General features: G+C 46.5%; 1 long non-coding RNA gene across 1 annotated transcript in view; it reads right to left on the bottom strand.

The window, feature by feature from the left end:
• Positions 1-2,554: 2,554 nt before the first annotated feature.
• The window catches only part of LOC113245427 (uncharacterized), a 427,039-nt gene continuing 419,091 nt past the window's right edge, over positions 2,555-10,502 (bottom strand). The window contains exons 13-14 of the long non-coding RNA XR_008958273.1: positions 3,415-3,625; positions 2,555-2,870 (exon numbers count right to left, since the gene is read on the bottom strand). This is a non-coding gene — a long non-coding RNA (uncharacterized LOC113245427). The remainder of the gene's footprint in view (positions 2,871-3,414; positions 3,626-10,502) is intronic.

The raw sequence follows: 10,502 nt of genomic DNA, 5'->3' as shown, positions 1-10,502 counted from the left end.
CTTGTTTCGACTCTACACCCTAATCCATATGTTCCTTGGGGCTCGTTGGTTTTAATCTTACAGACACTGTGAATTATGCAATCGGTGTACATATCTCTTTCACTGGCTGCTGGGAAGTCAGATCTAAATTTGTGGCCCACCCTCAGCAATTTAAATAAGACTTAAGGAATATGACTTGACAAACCTGACTTTTATCATTTTGTTATTTTCAAATTTCTCCCTCTTAATTTCTTCTTTTTAATCTTTCTAAGTTCCCCGATATACACATACATATGTCTGTGTGTGTATGTGTATGTATGTGTGTGTGTGGCAAAAAAAGGAAGGAAGGGGCAGAAGGGGAAGGGAGGTCTTGTCTCCAGTCATAGACCCTATAATGTTTTCTGTCATTTACTTTGAGGTCGTCTCCCTCCAGTAGCTTCCTAAACTCTGTGAAGATGAGGCTCACTTGCTAACCTAGAGTCCGCGTTGAATAAAAGAGAGAAGGAAGGAGGGAACGAGCTTGCTCAAGGCCTTTGTTTAATTTTTTTTTTTTATCCCCCTCGTTTGGAAAGCTTCATCACCTGCAGCACACATAGAAAACCTCCTCCTTTGGAAAATATTAATGACCATGTAGTGTATGCTATTTTGGAAGCCACGTGAGTGCTATGCAATTCGGGAAAGTTTTCTAAATTGTCTAAATGTAGGATCGTATGGTGTTTAATGCGTTAGCCTCAAATGGCCCTAAACTGCCCTCAGGTGACAGGCTCATCCACTGACGATGCCGGGACGTAATAAAGGTACCGCTGCCCAAGGCTGCAGTTTGTCTCCTTGTGTCTGCGTCGTGTCAGGCAATACGCAGCTATTGAAACGTCCCATCTTGCTCCACTAAGAACCAATTTCCCAGGCCATACTTTAAAACTCAATGAAGTGCTCCGGATTTTTGCTCCGTTACCTAATTCTGAGTCCACATCCAGAGAACACAGTAGTTGCATGGAAGTGGGACGTAGCTGGGAATCCCAGCAGTACCAGGAGCCTCTGGTGGTGCTAGATATTACTGATGGATGTCTCCCAGACCTGCTGTCACTGGGAGCCTCTGCAAACGTGCTTTGCCTAGATCCGGCCCCACAAACCAAACATTAAGGAGCTCGCTGGCCTTTACTGTATTTTGTTCTGCCAGGTCCTATAGAAACTGCCAGGGAAGGGTTCATCTACCTGCCAGAAACACCCAAGGGAGAGAGGTCCAGCCAGCCTGCCCCTGAGAGTGTTGAGACCCCAGGTGTCTTCCGAGTCATGAAAACAGCTGCTCTGTTCCCTCCCCACCTGCACCCTCATCTGCTTTCTGTGGGTAAGGTGAGGCATGCATCTCAGGGAGGAAAACAAAGCAGAGGACCCTTCAGGAGCCCATATTTTCTGTTGTTTGTAAAGAAAATGGGCAGACCCATTGGAGAGTCCCTGGGCCATTAATGCAATTTCCACTCTTTGCCCTCTTCTAGGTCTCTAACCCACAGATTCTCAACCTTGGCTGCCTACTAGAATCACCTGGGGAGTTTAATACACACCAATGCCTGGGCCTCTCCCTAGAGAGTTCTGATTTACTAAGTCTGGGGTGCAGCTTGCCTGTTGGGGTTCTCAAAAACTCCCCATGTGATTCTGCTGTGCCACCATTTGAGAATTACTCTTGTAAACGGTGCAGAGCGGTGTCCAATAGAAATAGAGCACAAGCCACAAATGCAAGCCACAGATATAATTTAAAATTTCCTAGTAGTTGTACTTAAAGAGTAAAAAGAAAGAGGCGATACTAGTTTTAATAATAGATTTCATCTAACGTTATTTCAACATGTAATCAACGTAAACGGTTAATGAAATCCTTTGCGTTTTTTTTGCCGTTAGACTTCAAAATCTAGTGTGTGTCTTCCATGCACAGCATACCTCAATCCAAACAAGCCATGTTTCAAGCGCTCAAGAGCCACCAGTGACTGCCAATATTCTGACCACTAGGAAGTGGCTACCGTATTGGACATCACCCCATAGGCCATTTGGTTGGGGGAGGGTGTGGAAGAATAAGAGTGTCACCTGGAGTGGGCTGAACAATGACCCAACCCCACACATCCATCGAATCATCATTACCCTTTAATGGCACTAAGGGACTCTGCAGATGTGATTATGTTAAAGACCCTGAGATAGAGCAATCATCCTCACTTCTCCTAGTGGATAAATGCAATCACATGTATCCTCGCAGGAGGGAGACAAGGGAGATTTCACAAATGGAACAGCAGGTGATGGAACCACAGAGGCAGAGACCGGGGTGATGAGGAAAGTAAAAGAATGCTGGCAGCCCCTAGAAACGGGGAGAGTCCGGGAACAGATTCTCCCCAGAGCCTCCAGAGGAAGCGCAGCCTTTCCGCTACCTTGATTTTAGCCCTGAAGAACTCATCGCAGATTTCTAGCCTCCTGTGAGAGAATAAATTTCTGTTGTTTTAAGCTCCTAAATTTGTGGTCACAATAGGCAACTAATACAGCCCATTTAATAAAAAAGCACTTCCTTTTTATCTGTATGATTGAAGTTATCACAGTCTTTCTTCTTTTATTGCTGGTTGGATATTGATTTTTTTTTTTTTTTTTTCTGGAGGGCAGGGACCTGTCTTATTCACTGATGAACCTTCTATCACACTTAGCAAGTAAAGTGCTCGTTGCAGGAGCACAGTAAAGCACCGGAAGCCCAGCCTCGGGGATGCCCAGATTCTGGTGTGCATTCAGCAAAAGCGAGAAGGAAAGGCTGCCTCCCAAAGGGGTCTGTATATGGGAAAGCAACAGATCACAAACATCCCAGATGACCACTGGATCGCCTGCCTGCCCTGGCCACCGGAAGTGTCTTTGAGAAGCCGTGACCCCTGTGTAGAGAAAAGGGAGAAAGCACTAAATGCAGGACTGGCTGAAAGGTCTGACCTTTGAGGCCAATTCCTGTGCAACTGGCCTACCCGTGCCTGTCCCCACACAGACCCACCCCCAAGCGATCTGGAAATTTCCAGTCCTTTTGCTAAGCTGCCTGAAATAGACGTGGTTAAGAGTCTCACAAGTGAAAATGCCTCTTCACACATTTGCTCAATAAGAGAGCTTTTCTCCTAACACAGAAATCAGCTGCCCAGAGGGTGTGCAAATTTGATTAGGAAGTCCCTCTGAGGCAGTTTCTCGAATAGCCTGACCCTGGCAGCATCAGTATCACCTGAGATGCTGGCTTATCCTGCCCCCGTTCACTAAAAATGATATATCACAGACCGAACACTCACTGCCTTTCAGGATGGAACCTTCCAAGGTGCCATAATCACATTGCGACTGGACAGGAACTATCATGGATGAGGCACCTCATCTTAAGGAATCTACTCTGGGACGGGCATCCTTATCCCATTTTACGGCTGAGGCTCAAGCCAGACTCACACAGCTAATGATCGTGATCACCTCCACCTGAAGACACAGGAGGAGTCTGAGGACTCTGCAGGTGGCTCTCCGGCCCCCAGTCTTCCATACAACCTTCAGGAAGTGGTGTAGGGGTCTTCATTGGGGTGTTTGGTGAGATCCAGGCTTTTGGCGTTAGTGAGTGAGAACAGGCTTTGAAGTCGACAGAAACGGAGTCTTTTGCCTTTGCCACCTACAAAAAAAGAGTCTTCATTGCAGAAAAACTTGCAAGAGAATCCTGGTTTTCTTTGGTTTGTCTGGTAGCATCTGCAGAAACTCATAAAGCATGCTCTTTCCCAGAGGAATGTCTGCATGGCATGCTCTCTGGCCGAGCACCACTATGATGCCTTCAAGTCACCACTACCCCTTCAAGTCACAGCCTAATGTCACTGCCCCAGAGACACCATCGCTAATCAGGTCATCTAAAGGACCTACTCCTTCATCCCGAGTTCACCGCCTGTTTCCTTCATAACACTTATCCTTTGCAATTATTTCTGGTTTGTTTACTTTCTGCTTTGAGCAGGGAGAGGGATGAAGGAAGGTGCTGTGTGTACTAGGCCTGACCCAAAAGATAGTAACTCTGCGACTGGAAACTTGCAGGTGTTTAATATTTGCTCATCAGTGCAGCAAGCCGCTACTGCTCTGTGCTTTGTAACAACCCATACTCCCCCCAGGAACGCTGATTCATCTTGCCAGGGGCTAGGCCTTGGAAATGTGTGTTTGAAGGTTGTTTCAGGGCTGATTCTGATGTAATCAGTCAGTAGAACGGCATGTGGAACCCCTGTGCCTGCCTCCCTCACACAATTTTTATTCTCTTTGCAGTGACAGTCATGGCAACAACTTAATTCACACACTCATTTCTGGGTCTTTGGGATGCCTTGAGAGTAGCCTCTGAATCCTATTTGCATGTGTCCCACTTGTCTGCCCATGAGAAGCCATGATTCGATTTTAGTTCTATACATGGTGATTTAACACTCATCACAGTCTTTGGGAGAATATTCAGGGCAGTGGAGAAATTGTGATTTCTGGGAAACTCATTTTAAGGTGCTTGGAACCTGAAAGTAACATATATCCTTTGGAGGCTTGTGAAAGAACTGGAAGTGGGAGCACCTGAGGTTGACCAGATGGGCTCAAAGCAGCATTGCATGATGGAAGAACACCCAAACACTCGTTCAGCAATAGATGGGTAACCGTAGGGTGTAGAGTTCCAGCTACACAGCGGAAGAAAGAGCAGAGATGAGATGAAGCACCTGGGCCCTTGCTATTCATAGTGTGGCCTGTGGACCAACAGCATCAGCTTCGCCAAAGACCTTGCTGGACACTGGGAATCCCCACCCCCACTCTAGAACTACCCAATGGGAACCTACCTTTTGATGATCTCCCCGCAATTTAGAACAACTAGATAACAGTCTATAACATTTCAACCTCTGAGAAGCGCTGACTTACACCGATGGCAAATAGGAGCTTGGTGAACCAGAGGCAATTCCTTAGAATTTAGGAATTCCTTAGCTTAGAGGAAATTCCACTGTGGACATATTCAAGCCTTGATCACATCCAAGGAGAGTGTGAGTCAGGGAAACAGGGCTTATCACTCTTGCATTCCTGAATGTCCTGTTTCCTTGAGGAGGGTATAAGCTAAGGGGCCAAGGAGTGGTCACTGAACGCCTTTCGGTTCCTCACAGCGTGCAGCCTTGGGACCTAGAATTTGGGTTTTGGTAGGCAGTGACACCAGGTAAAGATCATTCCGAGGGGCTGACAGATCTGCTTCTGCCATTTTCTCTTAAATACTTCGGGCCTAGGAACCTTAGCCAGCCCTCCTAGGATGATGCGTGAATATGAAGATCACAGAATTTTAGGAAATGCTTTAGGAATCTGTTATTCATGCTCATAAACATAATGTCCATTCCTCAGAGCTGGGTCTTTCCAGAATCAGAGGTGTGGCTGCGTTGCTGTAATCTGCATTAAATGCCCCAGAGGCAAGGTTACATAAAAGTGCAAGAAATCAAGAAACCAATTTGGGTAGCAGCTGAGAAACAAAACAAAAACAAAATGTTGGTTCTCTGGTTCATTGACTTTCATCTTCTCCCTAGGGCACAAAAAACTCTCAACCGTATCATAATGTCCCCGGTACTCTTCCCCTTCCCTGCACACCCCTCTCTGTGCTCCTCCCCCCTACCCCCAACCCCGCTGTGGATTATCACCAGCCATAATTCTGATTCTGAAGGGACTGCAAACATGACCTCACATTCAGCCTCTACTGCAGGGATCTGTGTGCTATCGCAGCGCCCGGAGTACGTGCAGTGTGAGAGCTTCTTTAGAAAATTACAGAACAAAACAGTCCTGAAATATATGTGTATGGTGCGAGTGTGTGTGTGTGTACGTGTGTGTGCTTTTGTGTAGGTGTGGACCCTTGCCTTTACAGCAATTAGAAAAGAAGAGACTTAGGACAGTGAAAGGAGAGAACTAGACTAAAATAGATAATTCAGCGTAAGTAAACATGGCCATCTTCTCAAGAAATAAAACAAAAATTAAACTCTGCCCCAGCCAGGAACTCTAGTATTTGTTCTTGAAGGAAAGTATGCTCCTGATGATACTGTTCTATTTTTTTCAAAAAAATGAACTGCTTAGAAAGAATGCACAAATGTTCTGAGAGTTCCATAGGTCTGTGAGGAAGGCTGGAAAGAGCCCAGGAGCTGGACAGCTGCTCAGCCAGAGGAGAGACTTCATCTCTAGCCACCACCTAGCCACAGGGACATCTGAGTGTCCCCTCTGCAGCTCTATCTGCACACCTTTAAAATGAGAATGATAACAAGCGTCAGTCATACTTCTTTGTATTAATATAATGAGAGGAACACGTTTCGAAAAGTACACATTGACTCACCAAATGCAACGTCTGAGTAATTTCTATGGATATGACTCATCCCTACTTTGCTGAATCTCTCTCCAGCAAGCAAAGGCATTTTCAGGGTTCACCACTACTGTAGCAGAGGAACGAAAGCCCTTAATTGCTTCCATTCCTCTGGAAGAATCCCCATATTCTAAGACTCATGCTGAGACCAGGAGCTTCACAGCACAGCCAAATCTAAGCTGCAATGGCGTGGAGGGGGAGGTAAGTTTTCAAATTATGCTCAGCAGCCCCCTTCCCACCTCTCCATACCCAACTCCACACCCATTGCCAGAGCCTTTGGAAACCTTTGCGTGAATTAGCAAAAGGCACCCCTCTCTTGAGTGGTGTCTCAAATAGTGTATCTCTTCATATATATAAAATAAGGAATTAGCCCATATGGTTATGGAGGCTGAGAGGTCCCAAGGTCTGCACTCAGCACGCTCAGACTCAGGAGAGCTGACAGTGTATGTTTCGGTCGGAATCCAAGTCCTAAGGCAAGAGAAGACCAATGTCCCAGCTCAAAGGCAGTCAGACAGAGAGCAAATTCTCCCTCACTCTTGTTATTCTATTCAGGCCTTCAATGCCTTGGATGAGGGCCAACCACGTTAGGGAGGGCAATCTGCTTTACTCACTCTGCTGATTTAAATGTCAATCTCATCGAGAAACCCCCTCACAGACACACCTAGAATAACGTGTGGCCAAATATCTGGGCACAACCGCCCAGCCAAGTGGACACATAAAGTAACCATCACAAGGAGGGTGCATGGTGGACCACAGGCTGCATTCCACTCCCCCTCTGCCTATCGGCTGGGCACAGGTGTGTAGAAGACGATCTGCGTAAACACACACAGTGACCTGCCCTCCACGGTAAGGACCGCCGTAAGAAATGACGTCTTCTCCAGAATCAGGGACACCATAGTCCCACCTTTGTGGTTCCCTCAATCCCACCATAGTTTCTGGACCAATCACTGTTTGGGCTCCACATAATACCCCAACAAAGGGCATTTCACCTTAAGAGTCGTTTGAATGCAGCCTCTCTTTAATTTTTCACTCGGGGTTCCCCCAGACAATCCTCTGAGTTCCGTGACTTACAGGGGTCAAAGCTACAATGTTGAACCCTTCCATTCACTGATGGAGCTACAGCGATTTCCCTGGACTGGTGGGTCTGCACAACACATTCAATCCCCCCTCAGCGAGGCAATGAGAGAACAGAGAAAGTCTAAAACAGCAGGAAGAGGACAAAAAAAAGCAAAACAAAACAAAATTAAGCCCACAAAGTAAGGAACCATGTAAATGAACAGGGAGATAAACAGAAATAACAACCGCCAAAGCATTCAATGAGTCCCGAGTCCCAGAGACGGCACTTGAATAGAGCTGTAGCACACGGGGTGAGTCATTGTTTACCAGCCACGGACAGGCTGCTGTCAAGTCTGAACGCGTGTGCAATGGTGAGGAGTGGAGCGTGCCGTGCGGGGAGAACCATGGTTTAGGGCCGGCAGTGGGAAGCAAACCAATCCTACCTTCATCGTGTCTCTAAAAAGAAGAGGGGGGCGTGTAAAATTCCCCATTTAAGGCTCACATGTTCAATATATAAATGTTTCATGAAGCAAAGGGCTGGAATAATGGCAGTTCCAAGTGAGTTTAAAAAAAAAAAAAAAAGGGTTTAGATGTTGTCAGCTAAGAAATATAGACAGTGCCACCAGGGAGAGCTGGAGAATACAGCACTTGCTATGGTAACAGGTTTAGAAACCAAACGTGACTCTGGTGTGGAAATGGAATCTTTTACGCTGGAGGAATAAGCATGAATTGCGTTGCCTTAAAATAGACTTTCAGTGTCCATCCCTGAGATCTGAAAACCTGGAAATGAACCCAGATCCAAGGAGGGGGGAGCTTTGAGAACGGGGCTTTCAGGCCGTGTTTCAGGCAGAGTGTGAATGGACCTCCGGCTTTCAGATGGCCAAATGGATGGCTGTTGTACGGAGATGGATCTGCTGCTATGTCGACAGCTAGTCTGCTAGAAACTCAGCTTAATCACAGTAGTTGGAAACTTGGTTCCAGGCCAGCCTGCCCAACAGAAACCAAGGACAGGGCTCCCAAATGCCCTTAGTATTTGAGCCTCCACTTGGAGAACCCAGACCTCTGTCTCCTAAGGGAAGAGAGTCACCATCCCTGTCCCACTCTCCAGTCCAGCTTCCTGGCCAGCTTAGCCTGGCATAGCCTCCCTTCCTGCACACTTGTGTGTCCAGTGAGTGCCTCAAACCCAGACGTCCGGACCTGGGCTCGCCCTGCGGGCTCCCTATCTCAGCAAATGGCAGCTCCATTCTCCCAGCTAGATAGGCCAAAAGCCATGGGTTCATCCTTGACTTTTTCTCTCACACCCCTCCTCTAATCACCTGTAATTCTAATGGCTCTACTTTCAAAATATACCCAGAATTTGGCTGCTTCGCACCGCTCCTAGCGCTATCACCCCAATCCAAGCCACCATCACCCTATTCCTGGATTACTGCCATAGCCCCCTAACTACGCAGCCCGCCTCCTTCCTTTGCCACCCTGGGTCTATTCTCAATACAGGCTAGTCAGATCATGTCACTCCAACAGTGAAAGCCAAAGTCTTTAAAATGACCTATCAGGACTTACAAACTGTTCTCCCCACCTCTGGTCACCTGTCTTGCCTTATCTCTGTCACTTTCCCCTCTGTTCATTCTGCTTCAGCCTCACTGACTTTGTCTCACTTCCTTTAACACGCCAAACTTAGTCCCACCTCAGGGCCTTTGCACTTGCTGCTCCCTCTGCTCAGAATATTCCTGTCCCAGGTGCCTCACTCCCTCACTCCCTTCAGGCTTTCAGGTCTAGACATCAATATCTCCCTAAGGGCTTCCCTGGCCCCGCTGTTTCAAACGTAACCCCCTCCCCATGTGGATTGGCAGAGAGGGGAAGGGGGAGTGGTATCTCCCCAAGCTGACCCAGAGTCCGAGGCTGTTTAATGTTTTACCATCTTGTAGCTGCATGATCTGGAACACATGACCTCCTGGCCGGGAAGGGAAGAGAGAGTTTGGATGGAGGGATGGCACAGACCAGTTTCCTGCAGACTGGCTTCAGGTGGTCCAACAGTTTTACCTCATTGCAGGAGGCCTAGGAAGGATAGTATTCTACATGCTCAGGAAGGAAAGGAGAACAAGACATGGGTGAATTCTGTATCATGAACTACAAGCTGTTTCCTTGGAGATCCTTCACTGCTTGGGCAGTAAAGTTTTTTGTCTCCCTATATTATTGTTCTAAGATTCATCTTAGAGTGATTCCTTTTCGTTCATCCACTCAACAAATATATTTTGAATGCCTCCTACGTGTCAGACATTGTGAATGATACTGAAGATACAAGATGACGTGAGGTAGCCTTGGGTTCCAAGCTGCAGTGCCCAATAGCAGGGGGGTAGAGGGCGCTGAAATAGACTCCAACTGCTCCCACCTCAAGTCAATGGCGTGCTGCACATGCCCTGTTGGGTGTAAGTGCGGGATGGACAGAACAGTTCTACTCTTCCCAGGAACGCTGATGTTGTAAGGGGGTGCTACCAATTTAAGCGTCCTAAAAGTTCTTGCAGCTGTCTCAGAACCTTATAGATCCATTATAGACACATGTAGCCACATAATTAATCATGATCTCCTTTCAAGAAATAACAAGCTCATAAATGTGCACTTGATCTTCTCAGAATAATGAATTGAGCACAATTTCCTTCTTCTTGGGACCTCAGGTGGACATCAAGGAATCTTTGGCTGCAATTACAGGCAAAAATCTAAACATGCTTGCAACAACAAGGATAGAGTTTAATTTGCTTTTAATGTAATGCTTCGGAGTGGAAAATGTAAGATTAACACAAATGTATGAATACAATTTATGTAAATTAAAAACACATATTCTCAAAACCATAAAACACTATATATTCTCCAAGGAAGCATGTATATCTGTTATATATGTTACACGTCCTCACTAGGTGCTTATGGAAGAGCAGGGAAAAGGGGTGGGGATCCTGATGAAAGGACGGAAGGACAGAACGAAAGAGCCTCCTGGCATGGACCACGGTATACTACTAAGTCGGACTATGGTGCTATGTGCCATTGACTGAGGAACACTAAGTTGTCAGGTATAAATTTTTTTTTAAAGATTTTATTTATTTATTTGACAGAG

Source organism: Ursus arctos, unplaced genomic scaffold (genome assembly GCF_023065955.2).
Source record: "Ursus arctos isolate Adak ecotype North America unplaced genomic scaffold, UrsArc2.0 scaffold_8, whole genome shotgun sequence".
Lineage (NCBI taxonomy): Eukaryota > Metazoa > Chordata > Mammalia > Carnivora > Ursidae > Ursus > Ursus arctos.
This window is presented reverse-complemented; position numbering and strand designations above follow the sequence as displayed.